Source organism: Spea bombifrons, chromosome 3, assembly GCF_027358695.1.
Source record: "Spea bombifrons isolate aSpeBom1 chromosome 3, aSpeBom1.2.pri, whole genome shotgun sequence".
NCBI classification, from domain to species: domain Eukaryota; kingdom Metazoa; phylum Chordata; class Amphibia; order Anura; family Pelobatidae; genus Spea; species Spea bombifrons.
In genome coordinates, this window is record NC_071089.1 from 103,942,308 (window position 1) to 103,964,568 (window position 22,261).

The following is a 22,261-nucleotide window of genomic DNA, read 5'->3' on the forward strand; positions in this document are numbered from 1 at the left end:
CCAGATGGAGGAGTGAAGGGGCTTTAAGTCGTGCTGTTTGACGCTTCAGCTCTCTTCTTCTTCTTGCTTGGCTGGTATTCATTTCCTTTCCCTCCATGTTACATGGGCTTGTTTGCCCAGGCTGCGCAGGAGCTTGGACCCTGCTGATGGGAGGACAGCAGTCCCCAGACAACAAAGAATTATGTTGAATGCAATGACTGATCACACTGTAGAGGAGCTTATCTTCCCCCCTTCTGTTGTATGGCAATATTAAGTTGCGCCCTAAAATTTATATTTTTGCCAATTGTCCCGATATGAACGGGACAGTCTTGACCAGGAGTTCTGGGCCACTTGCCAACAGCTCTGTCCAATGTCACAAGAGATTGACACTTGTTTGGCTGCACACATGGAGTGCCTGTTCTGCAATGAAACAGTTTGCAATTGTACCAGGCTTTAGATTAGGTGGGACATTATGTGATGCCAACGCTTATTATAAACATGGTGTGAAATCATGAAAGAATGTAGAAGAATGTGCATTAAACGGTTTTCTTTTATTTCAAATCCATTATGTTTTATTGGTGTTGTGGAAGAATAGTGTGGTGCAGGAAAAGAGGGGTCCTTTTTGTGCCGCAAGGTCCTAATATTCTTAATCTAGTCCTGCACTGATACCAGAAAGTGGCAGGCAGCCAACAAAAGTAACTTAGAAACTAGGTAATAAATGAAGGAAAATCAGTCAAAAGTAAGTAAGAGGCATCGCCCGTAGCAACGCCGGTTGTGGTCCGGTTGTGAATTCCTTTGCGTGCAGAGCCAGACTGGCAGATTTTTCAGTAGGCCACCTCATATCGAGGTCCGCCATCTGATTATATGTGCGCTTCATGCCCTGTGAGAGATCTGAGCCCATTGAGGCAGAAATCTCCCATCCACTGTTTGGATCAGCGATGGCGGGCAGACACGCAGAGCAGTACTCAAGCAGGGCCTAATATTTATATATATATCGGCAGCAGGGGCTAATATTAATATATATTGCAGCAGGGGGCTAATATTAAGGAATGAAAACTGCCGGTTCAGCTGTTATTTTGAAATCATATTTCAATCAATCACAGAGATAAGTACATATTATGTAGTTAAAAATGCATGTCTAACACACACACACACACATATATATATATATATATATATATATATATATATATATATATATATATAGTGTTTATGTACCGTGATTGTGTTTGAATAATTAAATAAAGCCTTTGGTGCGTCCCCTCCCTTTATCCCTTGTCCATATATATATAGGGGTTAGGTGAATTAAGAAAAATACATACAAATAAAAAATAAAGTTAAAAACTGGTACCTACACCCCAACCTCAAATTCCTCAAAGTTACTTTTCCTACCCGACAGCAACTCATGAGTTGATTCATCTGCTGTTTTCAACTCACATTAACCTGACTCCCCTTCGATGGAGTGTAGTAACTCCTGTGAAGGCAAATACTGTTTGTTGAATAGACCCAAAAGAAATATTTTTGAATAAAAAGTCTGTCGGAAGGAATGCTCTCCAGCAGTCTATCAATGTTTTGGGTATGATCAAAGGTCATTATAGACCATGTTAGTATCCCGCAGTGCTGCTGCAGTGTGCAGTTGTTGCAGGTATGTATTGCAGGAGCAATGACAGACAATGTCTCATTCATCATCCGGTCTCAGCTGACATCATCGGTGTGTCTGCAGCTCCTCATCTGTCAGTGGAATGGCAATAGATAGATCTACAGAAAGTTTCAACAGGAGATGAAAAATAATATTATTTTAAAGGTTTATTTGCATTTTTCTCCCTGACCCGTCTCTCAAAAAGAACCTCCTCTGTTATGAAAGTTGTAAAGGTTTTTTTTAATTCTCTTGTTATAGGCAAGTGATGACCTTGTAGTGGGATTTTCTATTAAATTCCTAAATTAAATTTCCTAAATGCAAATTGGAAATAGTATTTTTATTGTGATATTAGTGCATTCAAAGTTTGCATATTCAATGTGGCGAGTTTCTTTTGTGCGTTAGCTAACGTGGCATAACGTGTATTAGTTCAGACTGTTCTATGTTTGTATCAAATGAGCTAGGAGCTGTAGGGTGTAAGTGCCATTATACTCATCACCAAATAGAAGTTTAAGGTCAATTAATTTTATGTCCCTAAATAAATACACATTTCTCTAAAGCATGGAACTACTGAGACTTTGGTTGCCTGCTACTGATTTGGGAGAATGACGAGTTTGTTGCTGGGTTTAGGATCTTGTTAGCCTTTTCTGGATTGGAGGTTACAAACATTGTATGATGCAAATAAAAACCACGAGTTCGCTGACCTCAGAGAGGTGAATTCAGGTTGGAATTTCTTTTTGGCAAATCAAATGAGATCAAATGTCTGAATCCCTGGAGCTTCATCAGGCCTGCAAAGCTCACTTGGACTTTCAAAGTATGTAGTGCACCAAGCCAAGATTGCCTTACGCCAACATCAAAACCAACTTTTTTGAAAGCTACACTGAAATACTCACTGTGATACTGGAAGATGGAACACGTGTGTGTGTTTATAAGCACAATGCACAAAGTCAACACTACAGTGGAACAAATGGTGTTATGTCTTCTCTTTCTGTTCATAATGTTGCTGGATACATTATATTTATTAAAAGTATTTAGGAACTGTCATTAAAACCCGTCTGACAGTGAGGACTGACATACAGGTTGGGTGGTCATTTACTTTGCCTCATGCTCATATTTTAAGATCTTGGACCACTACCATTTTTCTGCCATATATATTATTTGACATATAGTCACAGGGGTTTCTACCGTACCAGTCACTTTGGTAAGCACCTTTATGCGCTCCTTCTATAAGCGTTTCATGTAGCCCTTCTGGGATCAGTGTCAGACACCCTCTTATTGTCCACAGCATCTGCAGACAAGACCATGGGTCCACAATGTAAAAATGTCCAGCACATACACAAACCTCAATGCTCTAATTAAACTTTCCTCCCAAGCATGAGTACAAACTCACTTCTACTGTCACTAATTGTCCCTTCATCCAGATGTGCAGCGCTTATGCACTTTTACTTGCCCAAAGACTGGGCAGCCTCCCCGAGAAATGGGGACTCACATGGCCACTAGCCAGTGACGTATCCCAGCCTAGGTTGGCAGGTCCAGAGGGCTGGCAGTCCCCACGGTACAAAACCAGGCGTCAGATATCTCGAGATATCTCGTTGCACAAAGAACTGGTTACAAGGGAGATCTTTGATCTTCCTAACCAGGTTATTTATACATTAGATATTGTGCCGGCTCAGCACAGATGCATAGAACCATATCTGGGCTCTTTTAAATTCGAGGTCAGGACTAGGGCAGCCCAGAAGGTAAATACAACACTGCCACCAGCTTTTCCCTGTACATAAAAAGGTACATTTTGGATCCAAGACTTAACTTTAATGCTAGATCCAGGTGAAACAAGCTGGGACCCTAGTTGAAAGCTATATATGATTATAGATCTCAGCATGTCTGAATGTGCATGCGACAATTCCTTCTTTACATAGTTTGGACAGCTAAGGGTCTAACACTAGCAGCGTATTTGGGCCTAGGCAGGACTACGTCTAGGAGGGTGGAAGTCCCTCTGCCCAATTGCTGAATTTGCCGGTTAGAAGGGAGATCACTGATCTCCCCAACCAGCTCACTAAGACAATGGAGGACTGTGCCGAGTCAGCACAGCCCCAATAGTTCACTTCTATCCAGCAGACCTCTTATATTAACATGATATTATATAATTAATACGCCATTTTACTCTCTAATGTGCTAATTATTATAATAAAATCCAGTTTGTTTGAGGATCTGTTGGTTCCATTATCTAGATGTCAGATTAGCCAACCATTTTTAAATGTTATTTCCATTTAGCAGTGTTATTTTTTATGGCGGACTTTCTATTAAGTATACTGTAATGTTAGAGTCACATATAACTAACAGTATTTTGTAGTCATCACATTTCTCTCCATGTTTTTTTTATCCTAGTAAAGGCTTTATCCAATTGATGTGGTGCCCGCAGTAGAGTAAAAATAGACTTTCTAAAAGAAGCATTGTTCTTGATCCCATATAATATTTTTATCATGGAGGGATTAACAGGCAATGAATTATTAGTAGGCATAATTCTATATTTGTTTAGAACAAGAAGCACACGCAGAGCTTCATAAAATTACCGCACACGGAATGAACACGTGAAACACCAGCAGAGGTAATTGGGGATAAAGGAGTCATATGTCTACCATGAGCCTTGTCAATTCCTATCTAATGAAGGCCTGAGTCCGGAGATTTGAAAGTTATACCTAAGACTAGGCATACATGGAAGTACAGAGTGTGAAATAAAAAAAAGAAAGAATATCAATTAAATTTCACTTATAATCTGAAATAATGGCCATAATCAAATAAATCATTTTAAATACGCTGGGCATTAGCTGATGACAATTTGTTCTATAAATACATTAGGTATAACCAATTTATTGAAATACTTTTTTTTTGCAGGGACCATTCGTATCTTGGCTGTGGTCTGGAAGTGTTTGGATACAAAGACATAAATGTTTCCATGATATACTTTTCCAAGTTGTATGTTGTTCTTCACCATAACCTTCTCACAGCATGCGAGAATGATTGAGCTGAAGCTCCAGGCCAACATCTCTTTCATTGACCTAACAGCAGTCACACAAACCTTTTGTGAAGTATAAACTGATCCAACATATGTGTGGAAAATCCAATTACATGTAATAGTTTACAATTGCCAGATGTTGTGATTAAGTCCATCTAAGTAATTACTTATGATTGAGGTCTACGCTTTTTCTATTGCAATTATAGTTGGTTCCTGTATTTTGTACGGAGGAAAAACCTTTTTTTCCCATAAGGCTTTAGAGTACAAAGCACAAAACTTTCAATCTTCTGATGAATGTGCCCTTCACATTGAGCAGAGCCTCAATTTTCCGGACTTTAGCAGTGTGGGAGCCACCTTCTGCAGGTGGTAAAGGAAAGGAAAAAAAGAAAAAAGCTGTTCTAAAATTATACCGAGCATCCATCCGGCAGAAAGATCTGTCAATGCATCTGTTCTTGGCTAGAATCCAGAGAGAATGTTAACAACTGTGCTTTGAAGGACTTGTCATGTCACATGCAGGGTAAACACATTTCTACCTGTGGTTTAGTAGTTTGTGTTCATACTCGTGTAAAATAAACAAAACTTTTAAATACCACGGTTTCTGTTTGTTATTGTTGAATCTACATCATTACTGCCTTTTTTTTCTGCTTCACTTTTGTCCCTGTTAGAACTCTTCTACAAGCAATATCTTTTTTCCCCCCTAAGCAATAATGTGCAGTAAAACATGACTTCCACAAAACTAGATGAGCACCTAATGCTCATGAGCTTTTGTATGTATAAAAAATATTAGTGTCTTTCATTAGAATTGCACAATTAATTTTATAAATGTAAGCGTAGGTTATGATTGTTCAATTTTAGACTGGAAATCCTAAATACAGAGTATTAATGAAGGAAACACTGTGTATAAAATAGTGAATGCTACAACACTGTACCGTGAGATGGTGGCAGCAACCACGATGAAATAAAAGTGTGAGGGTATTGGCTCAGTGGGTGAATCGTTATATTGGAAACCTGGGACGTATTAGCAGCACTAAAAAAATTATGTTACAAAGCAAGAGCTAGATAGTTCAAAAGGAGATTTGTGGCACCAATAGTGGTTAAGCATCCATATTTGGTATAGAAGATGGTAAATGTATTGAAGCTTCATGGTGCCATAATGAGGGTCCCAATCCTAGAGTGTTATTTGAAGATTTCTATTTTTTTGCAGGATTTGAGGAACAGTTAGATGAATTAGCACTGGAGTCTTGAGTTGTAGACAACTTAGTCTAAGCTCTGCATAGGAGTTAAATAATGGTTTATCTGTTGTTAGGTCAGAAGCTATTATCTAACATTGCTTTGACCTTGTCTTTAAAGTAGCTGGTAAAACCCTCCCAGCTAAGATATTAGTATAAAGTAAAAATAGTAAATAGGCCAAGTGTTCTAACTCTTCCACAACTAAACTAGGACCATATAACAAATGCTTTTGGTGCAATCATCTGGCCAACATTGAAAGATATTTCTGCCCAAGTCAATGTGTATTATACAGTTTCCTGGTTCTTTGCTAAAATGTGGTATGCTTATAAAATTCAAGAAGATTCATAAACTAGTTATTCCGTTTTCACTATGAAGGCTGAAGTGAATGTCAACCATCCATGTCCAAAACACAGCAATCCATAGCTAAGAGTAACAGATGTTTCCAAATCAGCAATACAAGATAAATGGGTTTTCACAAGCTACGTAGATGCATAGCAGAGTAACCACATTACCAGTATTTATACCAGGTCTGACCAGCTCCTTTCAACAAGGGCTGGTTACTGGCTGGTTACTGGCTGGTTACTGGCTGGTTACTGGTCACCCTGTTTGCAGAAAATGATTTATTTAAATCGATATTTTTATCCTGTATTAAGCACATAACAAAAATCCTCAATAACCACAAAAATATTCATGATTACTTCTTGTCCCACTTCTTCTTGAAGGTACTAGGTGACCCATTCACAACTAGTACTGAGTGGTGGAAAATCTAAATAGAATCCAGTTTATTTGAAATATTTCTCATGATCGATATGGGGTATATAAATGAAAAATAACATATTTCTGGAGACATTACGAATGGTGTAGTAATTTAATCAAAATGTAATTTGTTTGTTTTTAATGGACATGTACATTTCAGAAATTCGTGAATAATTGTTATTGAATAGACAGAAATGACAAACTTGAGATAAACAGAGATTAATTTCCCAGATAATCAAATCTGACCCATAGCAGGAAAAACTATTAGAATAGTAGTAGTTTATCACCAGATATCGAGTCCAGTACCCTCGCCAAGCTGTTTCTCCGTGACACATTCAACTATTTCCCTCCCCTCTCTATATTTGCTGCTCAATGTTTTTTTTCTTTAGTAGGATAAACTAGTGGCTTTAATGTGACTAGTTGTGCCCATAATTATAACATTTAAATAGAGGTCTCCTTTAAACTATTGATCTTTTCAGAAAAAGCTTTACTTTGATTTTTGTTGATGGAAAAAGATTAAATAGAAAAGTTAAACACATACCGTATTTGCTCGATTATAAGACGAGGTTTTTCCCAGAGCAAATGCTCTGAAAAATACCCCTCGTCTTATAATCAGGGTCGTCTTATAATCAGACCTCAAATAGGTCTGATTACGAGACTAAGATCCAGATCCCCCGCAGCGATGCAGAGGACCTGGATCCTCCTGTGTTAACCCCCTCCCCCCCACTTACCGGTGCTTCTGAGTCCCCGGTGCTTAGTCCGGGCTGCGTGTAGAGCTCTACGCGATTGTATCGCGTAGAGCTCTACACGCAGCCCGGACTAAGCACTGGGGACCCAGATGCAGGGGACCTGAATCCTCCTGTGTTAACCCCCGACCCAACTTACCGGTGCATCTGAGTCCCCGGTGCTTAGTCCGGGCTGCGTGTAGAGCTCTACACGATACAATCGCGTAGAGCTCTACACGCTGCCCGGACTAAGCACTGGGGACTCAGAAGCACCGGTAAGCTGGAGGGGAGGGGGGCATAACACAGGAGGATGCAGGGGACCTGCATCCTCCTGTGTTATGCCCCCTCCAACTTACCGGCGCTTCTGAGTCCCCGGTGCTTAGTCCGGGCAGCGTGTAGAGCTCTACGCGATTCGCGTGGAGCTCTACATGCTGCCCGGACTAAGCACCTGGGGCTCAGATGCAGGGGACCTGGACCCTCCTGTGTTATGCGCCCCCCCAACTCAGAAGCACCGGTAAGTTTGGAGGAGGGAGGGGGAGTGTTAAATGGGGGGTGTAAGGCATTTCTGGAGGCAGAGTGCTCTTTGAAATGCCTTTTAACCCCTTTAATGCCACTCTGCCTCCTGAAATGCCTTAAACCTCCCTATATGCCACTCTTCCCCATAATATGCCTTTTAACCCTCTAAGTACCAGATAGGGTTAAAAGGCATATAGGGTTAAAAGGCATATCATGGGGCACAGTGGCATATAGGGTTAAAAGGCATATCATGGGGCACTGTGGCATTTAGAGGGTTAAAAGGCATATGATGGGGCACAGTGGCATATAGGGGGTATAAGGCACTTCTGGGGCAGATGTGCATAACTGGGGGGCAGGTTGGAAAATAGAAGGAAATAAAACCAAAATATTTTTCTCAAGCATACCTTTTATTAAAAAAAGTGTTTAAATGAATTAACATTTACTGGTAAAACTTTTTTCCTATAGGGTCATCTTATATTCAGGCTTTTTCTTTTTTTCCTAAATTAATATTAAGATTTGGGGGGTCGTCTTATAATCAGGGTCGTCTTATAATCGAGCAAATACGGTAATTAATTTAATTTTTATTATTATTATTTTTTGTAAATACGGAGCTGGTTTTTTTTTAAATCCAGTTTTTGTATAATATAATATTTTCAGGCAGCTGAATGTCACATATTATAGGTGTTGCACCCCTGTTATCTTAGCCCAATCTACTACACAAACACACTGACTCCTCATCATTCTACCTGGGGTAAACAATCATTCACCTGGACACTCTGACTAATGAAAGCCTACGGAGTAACAGACTTCATTAGCATTGCCGTAAAGAATCAGCACAGTGCAGTGCACCAAAAATATCATGACTGACAACCACAGCAGCCTCCAGGTCTGCAGGTATAGAAAGTTTATAGGATCAAATAGAGATGAAACCAAGTTTTTGTCAATGCTTACCTGCGTTACTGTATACTAATACTGTATTTTATGCTCAAAGAAAAATGTATATGGAATAAATTATTGGGACACCTGACCATTACACCAACAGGGACTTTAATAAAATCTTATTCTAAATATATAGAAATCAATATTTAGCTGGTCCCCCCATTGCAGATATAGAGGCTTCCACTCTTCTGGGAAGGTTTTCCACAAGATTTTGGAGAGTTTCTGTGGGGATTTTTTCCCCATTCATTCAGTAGAACATTTGTGAGGTCAGCCACTGATGTTGGACAAGAAGTTCTGGCTCACAATCTCCATTCCAGTTTATCTGAAAGGTGTTTGATGAGGTTGAGGTCTAGGTTCTGTGGAAGCCAGTCAAGTTATTCAACACCAAACTCAACCATGTCATTATGGACCTTGCTTTGTGCACTGGGGCACAGTCATGCTGGAATAGAAAAGGGCCTTCCCCAAAACTGTTCCCACAAAGTTGGAAGCACAGCATTGTCCAAAATGTCTTGGTATGCTGAAGGGGACATACCAATATTTTTGCCCATATAGTGTATGTCAGATTAAAAGAAACAATTTATGTATTAGAAATCCACCTTTTGTATATACAGAAACAGCCATTTATTAAGCCAACTGTTCTAAGGATCTGCATGTTATTATGTTATTTACCCCTGTTATTAAAGCACTCTCTTCTACCGGGTGGTTCTAGCTGCCTTTGCAAGGCTGAGGTGAGGGGAAGGGGAGAAGAGTCTTTTAGACATGAAAGTATTTTATTAAGCTGTAGGTAGTAGACTTGTGCATTAGAATTCATAACTTCAAAAATGTTAATTTTAACAAAATTTGCCAATTTTGTTAATTCATACAAATATCTGAAAACTAGGAGAGGCCCCAAAAAAACAAAAATAAAGATGAAAGCTGAATTGTTGTTTGATTTTCATTTGTCACACTCACTCTGTCACACACTATCACACTCTCACACTCTCCCTCTTAATGTCTCACTACCTTCTCTGTCTCCTTTCCATTTCTTGTTCTCTATTTCTTCTTCTTCATGTTGTCCGTGTCTTCTTTCTTCGATGGTGATCTGCTGCTTTACACTGGCCTCCTGTAGCACTTCCACATTAGAGTGGAGCCTTGGCACACATGACAGGGACAATTATTTCCCCCTTTGGAGGAATGGTGCAGAGGTTGTCCCCACATTGCACACTGAAGCTCAGCCCTGATGCAAAAGTGCTCCAGTAGGCCAGATACATGTAGAGAGGTCTGTGAAGAAAGAGAAGCATTCCTGTGCTTCTCTTTCTCCACAGATCTGTCTGCATTATTTTCACCTCCTGGAGCACTTCCGTATCAGGGTTGAACCACAGTGTGGGAGAGGTTGCAGAGGCTCTGACCCGATGCGGAAGTTCTCCAGGAGATCAGACTACTGCAACAAATCACTGGGAAAAGCAGAACAACATATAAGAAAGAAGAATGAAGATGTTAAGAACAGCAAGAAAAAGGAAAAGAAGTGAAGAACAAGAAGGGAGCTGTGGGGACATGGAGAATGTAGGGAGACATTGAGAGAGAGTGAAAAAACATGTGAGAGTGAGTAAGAGTGAGGTTAATTGACAATGAATTTTGGTTTCCCAAAAAAACAAACCGAATTTCATCTGAACCGAAAGGACCAAAAACAAAACTAAAGATTTGTCTGAATTTTCGGTCCATGTCCACAAGTCTAGTAGGTAGTTTTAACAAATAACTATTTATGTTAGATTGTGTTCTCTTGGTGGTGATCAGCCTTGGTCAGTCAACTGTCTTGCTGCATGTCACACACGATAACTCACAGAAACATTGAAGTATAAACAGCACTGGGGTTTGACACATAAAAGTGTAACTTAATTTGACTTTTAACGCATAAACACAATCTTAATGATCTAGTTATACAGAGGCACCTAAAGAGATACATTAACAGATATCAGTTGCCATCTTCTAAAGATAGCGTGGATGCTTGAATTTAACTCTTTCACTGCCAGCGAGAAGCTATACACTGTAGGATTGGAGATTAACAAGTCAATGGGGCAGCAATACACTTACATAAGAAAAAGGTTTAGCAGCTATTCGGTGCAGGATTTGGCAAATATTCATTACACTACCAATATTTGCAAACATTTGCCGTGTCCGCACACAAAGAGGGTCAACACAGTAATTCAGGACAGCGTTTGACCTCTTCACTAGCACAGTAAATGGATCTGATCTGCCAGCCAAAACATTTCCTGCAGAACAGCCAAACTTCCATAAAGAGAAATCAACAGAGGAGGAGGAAGGACGGAATGAGGTTGTAACCAGAGCTTAGGAACGTTAAGTAAAAGGATTCCACTCTACAGCCGCTGAGCACAGAGACATGGGGTTTATCTATCTCTCTATATATATACACCTCTCTAGCACTTGTAAATCCACCGTAAAACTGTGCAGATAAAAAAAACCCCAGGAGTTATATAGTCAAGCGCACTAGTATACATCCATTCTCAGGTTACCTTAACTAAACAAGGGTCTGGAGAGCAAAAACTGCAAATAATATTACCGCCATCTATAAATGTAATCAATGTTATTGCCACAAACTCTTCAAGACAAGGACATATATTGTGTGCAACCAAAATGTTGGGGATTGCAAGTTAGTCCTCTATGCATTGCCCTAAATCACACAGTATGAACTCACTGTAAAGTCTTCAACTACCACACTTAGCAGTAGTGTCATCTTCGATCCTTATAACTCTATCCTTATACCCCTCACCATTACTTCCGATTTGTTTGAAATACTCTACTTTCTGTATGTCACTGCAAATACGTAACTGAATAATTTGGATCAAAATCAGCTGTATGCCTTTGTTTGCTGATATTCTCAATAGTTAACAACAACTAATATCAAGTCCTGGTCAAGATTAGCTAGACACATTTGAACTTTGGTTCAGGGTTCTAGATATTACTTTCTGATAGTGAATGTTTCCGATTCATTGTTTTCCTACTGGAACACATGGTGGAATGGGGCAATTTTTTACATAAATGCTGGTTGCTATTAATGTATGACTGATGAATGTCTAGTTTTAGCTGATCACTGAGAACATCAGATGGTAGGCCCTCTGATGAAGGAATTATTTGTTTGTTTGTTGTAACTCATCTGAAAGTGTTCATGTTATCTTTTTTAAGACAACACTTTCTGAGCCCCTTGGATAAAGACTAGCAATAACAATATATACAGTAAAAATATTTATGGATTTGGATAATGACAATTTATACCAATGACGATGTATCTGAAGGCATACTAACCTTTATCCACAACAAGGTGGATTTACATTTGGATTAACTAAAAAGCATACTTTTTTTGTAGGTGAAATTAGTGGAAAATGCTTAGAAATTCCAGGCGTACCACCAATTAACCATTACTTAATACATTTAGATTTTGAATATATAAGAAGATCTAGATTAAAATCAAAAACATGGCGGAGGACCCTGTCAATGTCCTCCAAACCTCTATGTCTGCAAACGTAAAGCAAATTATCCATCCTAACGCTACTTAAAAATCCCTATAATGGCGCACTGAGCTGGTCATTATAACGTCTAAAAAGATATTTTCTTTTTCAGCCAATGGCTTTGTCAGGGGAATAAAAAATATTTATTATTACAGTGACCAGTGACTTATTTATTCGGAACAGAATTTTTATACAACATTTAAAGATAAACAACAAATTTCTATCCAATAAATAGTATTGAATTTATACATTAACATAAAAAAATTCATCCTTACAGACAAACCGGTTAACAAATACATAAAACATAAACTTTTGACTCATTCATTGTGTTTATCTTTATCTTACACATAATTCCATTTCTTATTAGGTACAAACCAGTTTAACTATAATTAGAATAAATTTAATGGAGCATTAGATAATGAGGGAAAAGGCGTGCTCCCATCTGGATCTATTAAATCATACATAATTCAAGATATAATTTGCAGTTACCCAAGGGTCCCAAATTGTGTTCTGTTGCATTGTTTGCTTAGTTATAATAAAACAATATTTTTTCCATCTTGAATTGATAATTTATATGATTCGATATCAGACCTTGTTGGAATGTTACTGTCTTTCCATAACCAGGAGCCTCCTCAACTAATTCCAAAAGTTCTGAGGTTGATGATATTGGCCCGAATCCATTATTAGAACCTGCATCTAGAAGTATTACTAACCTGGGAAATAAAGATGAATTATTTCTATTATTCTTAAGGACTAAGTGTCTTTTCTTTTGGATCTACCCTCATAATGAGCACAATTATGGGACTGGAAACGGTGGAGCTATTCTGACCATCATTCATTTATGAAAATTTCAAAGCAATGATAACGAGAGAAGTTTCATCAGTGAATCTCGTCTCTTAATCCCCTTGTGTAACAATTTTATAGGGATCAAGGCTGTCTCATTGCAATGAAACTTTCTCTCCATAAACTCCACTAAATAAAAAATGAATGAGAAGCTTGAGTTATTGTTCAAAATTATAGTAAAAAGGTATTGCAGCTCATCGAGGAGTCATTTTACTCCTAACATTTCAATACATTTTATTAGAGCGGACTGTTCACTCAACCGGTCACAGAAGAAATTAAACAAATTGACCCTTAATTACCCACTGATATCTTTCAAGTCCCCTCGAGTACTAGGTATTGTTTAAATGAACAAATGTAAAATGTAGGTGGACAATTTGAACGAGTAGCTGGGCTACCATTAAAAACCTACCTCTTTGCTGCACTCTGAACCCCTATTAATCTGGTTGTCTTGGTACATGTCTAGGTAGCATAACTCCCAACTGCCCAAGATCTTTAAAATATTCCTGCACCAATTATCCCCATTATGTTGGGACAGTCCCCCTACACTGACCCGCTGCACCTCTTTCCTTTAATGGTGTCCCTCTGTTATAGGAGCTCAGAATGTTTGGTGGGTAACATTGGGTTTAACAGCCTTAAATGTGCTAATAATGTGCATGTAGTCTGCAAGAAGTACTGTATATCTATAAATACATTGTGTAAATAAAATACATAAACTGCAATGAAATCTCACATAGTCACATACAAATTCAAAATAAAGCCCTACTGTCGGGAACTCCTAAAACAACTGCTCCATATAAAATGTTGGGAAGTATGCTGGTTCACCCTATGGAGTATCTGCCCCTGTCCACGGCATGAAAACAATGCAACTATGCATTTACTAAGCGTCTGACAAGAAATATATATGGACCCCTTTGCAGTGCAAATTCCAGGTTAAATGATGTTGTATAAACAGTCAAGTACCTTTTAACCTAGTAATCAAGGTTGAAAAATGTCCGCTGTGCCTAGAGCCGGATATCACATGCCTGAATAAACTTTGTATTCTAGGAATCCTAAGGCATTGAGCTGCACTGTATATCTCTTACTTGGGTTACACTATTCAATGCCTTCCATGACATCTTAATATTCCACCACTTCTCACACTAACAAACCTTTCTCTTTTAGAACTGATAACTAGACTTTTTTTAGAACTGATAACTAGATTTACCGAATTTTGGCAAATTCAGCAATTCGTATGAAGGCACAAAAACGGGACCATAAAAATAACTCAACACACAGCCATTAATGTCTAAACCTTGGCAACAAAAGTGAGTACACCCCTAAGTGGAAATGTCCAAATTGGGCCCACAGTGTCAATATTTAGTGTGGTCACCATTATTTTCCAGCACTGCCTTAAACCTCTTGGGCATGGAGTTCACCAGAGCAGTCTGGGCCTGCATAAGTGCTGCCGGCACTGGGGAGCTACAGTTCATTGAGGGAACCATGAATGCCAACATGTACTGTGACATACCGAAGCAGAGCTTGATCCCCTCCCTTTGGAAACTGGGACGCAGGGCAGTATTCCAACATGTTAAAGACCCCAAACAAACCTCCAAGACGACCCCTGCCTTCTTTGGTCCACCATGGCGAGGTCTGTGCTCAGTTTCAGGGTCTTGGCAATCTTCTTATAGCCTAGGCCATCTTTATGTAGAGCAACAATTCTTTTTTTCAGATCCCCGGAGAGTTTTTTGCCATGAGGTGCCAGGTTGAACTTCCAGTGACCAGTATGAGAGAGTGTGAGAGCGATAACACCACATTTCCCATACCTGCTCCCCATTCACACCTGAGACCTTGTAACCCTAATGAGTCACAAGACACCGGGGAGGAAAAATGTCTAATTGGGGACCAATTTAGACATTTCCACTTAGAGGTGTACTCACTTTTGTTGCCAAGGTTTAGACATTAATGGCTCTGTGTTGAGTTATTTTTTAAGGGAACAGCAAATTAACACTATTATACAGGCTGTACACTCACTACTGTACATTGTAGCAGGGTATCATTTCTTCAGTGTTGTCACATGAAAAGATCTAATAAAATATTTACAAAAATGTGAGGGGTGTACTCACTTTTGTGAGATACTGCATTATTTTCTCTTGGACATAAATCTCTGAAACCTTTTGTGACAGATATGCCAACAAGGGTCTCAGCTTCTACAGCCTGTCATACACCGGTGGGTCATTTTGGGGGGACAAATAGTATTGTCACTAAAAGGTAGAAAGTGCAAGAGGACTTCAAGGGCGAGAGAGAGAGTTGTCAGTATACAAAATTAACAATAACACAAACATGTTAATACATAGTGCTGCAGAGACATTGAATTTTAAAGCAGATAATTAACATTTGTACTACTTGGGTCTGTCCTGAAGTAAATTAGGCCATACTCCTGCAAGCTTCCATTCCATAGGTTAGATAAGCCAAAACTCACAGTTTATAAATACATTCACTATATTTAAATGCTAAATAGATTACGGTGGTAAAGTTTGTGTTGGCACAGTGAGGTATAATCCAGGCATATCACACAGTGTTTTCTGGATTTCTGTAATAAGCATTGTGCTATATTGTACTTATGGAATAAAGGGCATGAACACCTCTAATGTAGTCACACCCTACCTTTCAGCCTGATGTAAGATGGGTATTTAAACAAATCGCTTTGATGTTATTATTTTATTAATACACATATACTACACGTTATAGCACAGACAAACCATATTTTCCACAAATAGAGGTCTTCAGGTCCTTTTTTCTAGGAAAGAAGAGCTAATTAATCAGATCTTCACTTCAAGCTCATCACCAGAGCTTTTCTCTTCTCAGTCCAACTGCTGAGGTCAGGTACACGGTTCCTATCCATGAGGTCTCACGTTGCTGACATGGGGATTAACACCTAAGGTATCCGCATACAGAGCTCTCATCCCTTCCTGCCCCCGCACAGATGACAGACTGAAGAGTATGACTTTCCTCGGTGCTCAGTTACTCATTGCTCAAAGCAGAATGCATGACCTGACATCTTCATTCCAGATGGCACTGAGATAGGTCAAGATCTGTCAGTTTCCTATAAACATAAACACCCCACCTGCTTCCCTTCTCTAGTACCTTTCAATCCTCCGGACACTGGTGTCCATATGCACCTAATGGCCTTAAATGGGGAAGAAAATTTAATTTAAGAAACCTACATGGTAATTCATTCTATTTATCTTCTTAGGACGGTTAACACTACTTTCTGACATTTTAAAGAAATGATTTTCTTTGTGTGATGAGTTCATGTTTCAAGTTATCCCCGATTCCTTCCAGTCCGACATGGACTGGATTTAGAAAGGATAAAGTCTGATCCTCAGTAAGTGTAGCATCTCAGAGGCCTGTGCTTAACTTTGTATTCTGTATCTAAATGAATATATGAACCTGTTCAAACATTTCGGGACATGTGTCTGTCATGTCTCGGGCAATGATTTCATGTCTGTAAGCCTTGTCCTTTATGCATTTATGTAAAGTGTTGTGTATCCGAGGGTAACGAAATAGTTAATGTTCTTGATCCTTCAAAACATGTTTCACTCAAGATGAGCACTTTTGTATTTACGAAAAATAGAATGAAAATTAAAAATCAATATGAGATAATATGTTGCCCTGTTTCAGTTAGACTGTGTTTACAATATGTACTTGGTTGGAAAAATGTCTACAAAGAAGGCCTTTTTGATCCTGCACCATTATTATACTTTTAGAAAAAAAAGATGTTACGGTACAGCTGTGACATTTTATCATATGCATGTAATAAATATTTTTATATTTAAATTTCAAGTAAATTGCTATAGGTGAACACACATAGAAAGAAAATGTTTGAGCTCAGTCATGTATTACATTTTTTTGACAAATGTCCTTTTTTTCTGTATGTTGAATAGAACTAAAGTAAAACGGTTTAATATAGCAGTTGTAAAGGATAAAATATTGGAACTCCCCTGCAAATGATTCTGTTGAAGGTCTTCGCACCTTCTGTTGAGCTCCACATATATTTAGAATCTCCAGACTATTATTCCATACTGAATATGAAATAGCATCAATGTGTGTCTAAATTGGAGTTATATGAAGAAACTCAGCTAATATTTAGCAAATGTTGGGGACCCTATCTTTAAGACAGATCATTACTTCAATCGGCTTCTGTATCCTCAAAGCTGTTGTTAGCCCTGATCAACTTTTCAGAAGCACGGAGATTTGCTGGTGAACCATTGTATGCCACATAGCGGTTGAAGAACATCATGCATTTTCTTGAGGGGTTAATTCATTCTCCTCCAGATTAGATCTGTCTTAAAATACAAAGGAGGGGTGCACAGTGTGTTTAACAGTGGTTCCAAAGAACTCTTGGACTAATTCCAATTGATCTTGAGCAGGCCTCCATAGATGTGCAATCATCATCACATTGGGGTCTAAACATTTTTTTGTAAAGGTTGGGACAGAAAGTTTAAGAATCATTGCCAGGATTTCTTTTCTGCTAAAAAGTAACACTATTTCTAATGTAATACGTCTGTTTCAAGCAAATTTAGTATAGACGATACCTTTATTGGTTAACTCACACATAATGGTTCGCAATTCATTATATGTCATTTAGCCAATAAAGGTATCATCTTTACCAAATTTGCGTTGTTTCTTTCTATGGTTAACAACTTTGTCTGTTTTAAGCAAGTCTGCTATGTAGCCGTTTTCTTCAAAGGAATAAAAGATGTCTCATAATACAACATTACTGTGGAGATGCAAGGCTATTGTTTACTTAAAGGCAATTTAGGAGCCACATGGCGCTGCACGCAAGGACAGAAAATGACATACTTAATTTGGCAGTCTTTGTCCAAAAACAAAAGAGATGCAACTAAAAGCAGTAATTCAGCATCAGCTTCCAACAGAGAAGCTGTTTGGATCCGACCGTGCTGTTTCTTCTCGATGATGTTGTGCTTTCCTATTGGCTCGTGCAGTATTTTAAGATCTGACCACCATTTGATTTCTCTATGGGGAGCTTAAACACAGGCAAATTAATCATGATGTATCACAGGAACCAAGTTTTCAGCTGAGCTTTATATAGTACTGTTTACTTGAGGAGAAGCCCAGATGAAACAGTCCTAAAATAATCTATACATCAAAATAAATTACAGATTCATGTATATGTCATTATTAAATAGATTGAAAAAGTTAACATATGAATATATTTGTATATTGATGTCATTGAAATATTTTTAGACATTTAAGACACTAATATGAGAAAAAGGTAAACAATGAATTTCCACCATGTTGAGATTTAAGGATGTGTTTAAATAATGTTTATACATCGTATTAGTAGCTCATCTGCATGTTTTAGGAACTCTTCCCCCTAAACACTATTTACAGCATATAATAATGCAACCGAATTTTAAGCGAGAATAAGATTTTTTGTGCTGATTGTCTTCCATGAGTTTATACATCCTATATACTGCATATACTGCATATACATCATGGCTGATGTGGTCACCCTAGTGGCATATAATCCAAACCTCATAACATCTAATTTTCCACAAGACTGTCCCACCGAGCTGTCACATTGTCCCACTTTTGCGAGCAGTAGGGATCATGGATGGTTGGATGGCTCTGTTGACCTACCCTCACCTGTCCAGAGAGCTGTAAAATTGGTGGAGGTCTGCATAGCAAGCATAAGCCAAGGGTTAATGGCAATTGAGTGCATCCCCCACTACTTAACTGCTGTCTCCCTACTTTTTCAGGGTCACATAATGCACGTTATGTGATACTACTGCATGTCTTCCCATGTGGCCTCCTGGTGATCATCTGGAGCTGACATCCTCAACGTGGTTCTTTGAGTAAGGTAGGAGGGCAGTTCTGTCCCTCCCCACCTCCATCATCACCCCCAACAAAGGTGTCCCAAGACACGTGAAATGTTGGGAGGTATGATAATGAAAAGTATGTAAAAAAAAATGGATATACTCACCCAGTGAGTCTTGTACCGTGCCTTGCAGATGGTGATACTACAGAAAACAATGCTAGGATAGCAATAGGTGTTCTCCTTTCCACCTATATAATTTGCTGAGTACTGAGAATCATGTTTCTGATGCATTTACTAACAAAAATGTTAAAATCAGCAGTGTAGGTGGAACATCAGTTTTAATACTTCACGTCTTAAACTGATCAAAGAACGTGAGAAGACCTGCCAAAATGCCTTAACAGAATATAGGTATAAATGTAAATATTTATATTTACAGATCTATATAAAAAGCCTTGCACATTTATACAGTACATAACCACAGGGAGTGGTGATATGATCCTTGGGTGCTGATGCATGTAGCAGGTATGTCATTAATCTCACAGCTGCTCTAATTAGTGAAAGTGTCAACCTTTTCACCAATGGGAATTGAAAGAGAGGAATGTCTCCAGATCCCGAGCTCAAGAAAGTACAGACCGCAGCCGAAAATAATTTCAAACTACCAAAGCCAATTTCAAATTAGCCCCTGCAGGGCTTCAGGGAAATTCCACATACAATACTTACAGTTTTTCCTTCTAGACATGTGTAGAGTGTATAGGGTGTATTATACACGAGTACACAATAACATCACCTGTACACAAAGATAACTTGTAACTTGCAACTCCAAATTTAGCATGCATATTATAACGCAAATCAGGTCCTCTGGTTTAAGTCCGTAGTCTGTATTGTACAGGTTTAGGATCCTTACTTGCTGATCGACGTCCTGGATACACTAAGATCTGATACATGCAGAGGAGCACATGGTTCTAGTAGACTTGTGCATTCGTATTCGGGCGAACATGAAAACGAACACGAAGAGAGCGCTTTCGTTGTTCGTCCCGAAGAAACGAAGAAGCAAAGATAGCGGCGGTAAAACGTACACGAAGACACACAACACGAAGAATCTTCGTGTGCATCTTCTTCTACTAATCTCCCTGGTCCCTTCCTCATCTAGCCTACCTTATCTACTCAGTGTCGCAGGGGTTGACGGAAGCGGAAATCCGTAGGTTCGCCTTCAGGGGTTAAGGGGCTGTGCGAACTACTCTATTGGTCGCCTGCAGGGTCCTCCTCTGGCATCAACCAATTGGAACCAATTGGCTCACTCGCATGGCCTTTTTAACTCCTGATGGCGAACCTACAGATTTCCGCTACCGTTAACCCCTGCGATGCTGCGTAGATAACTGGAGCGGAAATCCGTAGGTTCGCTGTCAGAGGTTAACCTGGTGCAACTTGGCTGACAGAGACCACTGGTCTCCCTGCTCCAACAGTTAAAAGTATGTACAAATGACCAATAAAGTTGCTTGTACGGACCTTTAACTGTTGGAGCAGTGAGACCAGTGGTCTCTGCTGGCCAAGTGGCTGGACCATGATTTTAAAAGTCTGTACAAGTGAGTGGTTTCATGAAGGGAGAGGGCTAACCATGTATAGAGGTGGGGCTGGCTGTGTAAGGAAGGGGTTAGTCTCAGACAACCTTTTGCCACCATATGAATGTATGGAAAAGTTAATATGGTAATAACTTAAGCATCAGAATACCTGCAACTCTCTGGGTTTGACTTGGAGTCTCTGGGTGAAAGCTCCACACATGGCTACCCCAACCTCCATATTTAACCACCCCTAGAAGAGGGAGAGGTCCTGATGGCCTGATGTGTCATTTGCGTCACTGAATACAATGTAAGTAAAAATTTATATAACAAGTCTAGGAATCATAGCAACTACCTTATGGTAAGGCTCTTGCTATGTGAAAATATTTGCTAACAATAGCTGATAAAAGTTATGACAAAGGCCTGCATTTTACAAGCAATACATTGGTGTACACCATGGTGCAGTAACCTCTATAACAGACCCGGACCGTCTCTTTGGACATATTCAACAAATCTCATCCCTAATTAAAGCTTTACTCGCTACCACATAACACTGTGCACACCTTGCTCAACTGCAGCTTGCATATTAAAGACTTCACTATGTAAAGTATTGCGGTACTTTCAGTAAGAATAACATAATTTGAGCTGTTAGACTATAACTCATATTATCTTTATCTGTCAGTTGACTGAGAATGATGAGAGTTGAAGTCCAGTGAAAAACCGAGGGCCATAGATCAAGCTACATCCCTGTCATGTATAAAGAAAATGCAGGTTTGTGAGATGAAATAAATAAGGAAACTGTAGCTCATATGGGGATCAGAGTGTTCTCTGAGTCTGACCTCAGCTATCACTCATAATCCCTGCTGTGACAGCGGGCCGCTGGCGTGATCAGTGGATTAGGGCTCTCATTCTCGTTCTGGTCTCTCTAGATCACCCAGATCAAACGCTGCGTAATCTACTGTAAATTACTTATTTATCTTAAGGAAAGATGCTTTCTTCTCTATAGCACAGTTATACATGCTGCGGGGTGTCAATTTACCTGTTCCTCAGTAAATATGAATGCATACTAAAGTAGGTGCTCTGAGATGCATTTTTTTACTTCAATCATAAAGACCAAACTACTAAAAATGTTGCCACAGCCAAAACTGTTAAACAGATTCCAGGCTGGTATGTTTTTCAGGTGGTACTAGTACTTACAGTACTTTGTTTGAAACGAGAGTAAGAGCATAAGCCAAAGAGATCAGTGAACTGCAACTTCTGCCTATTGAGTTGGCCCAGGATGATGGAACCATGCATCTTCCATTGGATACAACACCCATTCTAAAGAGTGAGTTGACACTGGCATGGTTCGAGCTGACCTGGGGACAGAGACAGCCAGGGATGGACTGGGAATGAAAAGCAGCCCTGGAAACATTTGGAGACCAGCCCCATATAGTTTATCTCGCGGTCGGGCTCTTGTACCCACACGCACCCCTTATACATACCCGAGTCACACTATTTGCCGTATAAATAACTATAAAACATTATTTTTATCACATTATTTGCTTTCAAATGCCAGAAAGCAAATTTTTTAGATGAAAATTTTCCATTTTATTCAGTGGAACAAAACAGCGATCACATTATTCTTCACAATATTCTTGTAAGAAACTTTTATTTCTTTATTAATTCATGAAAACAATTTTTTCATATTTTATAAAAGCTATGATTGAGAATTTTTTGTTTTTATTTCCTTTTATTTCCCAAC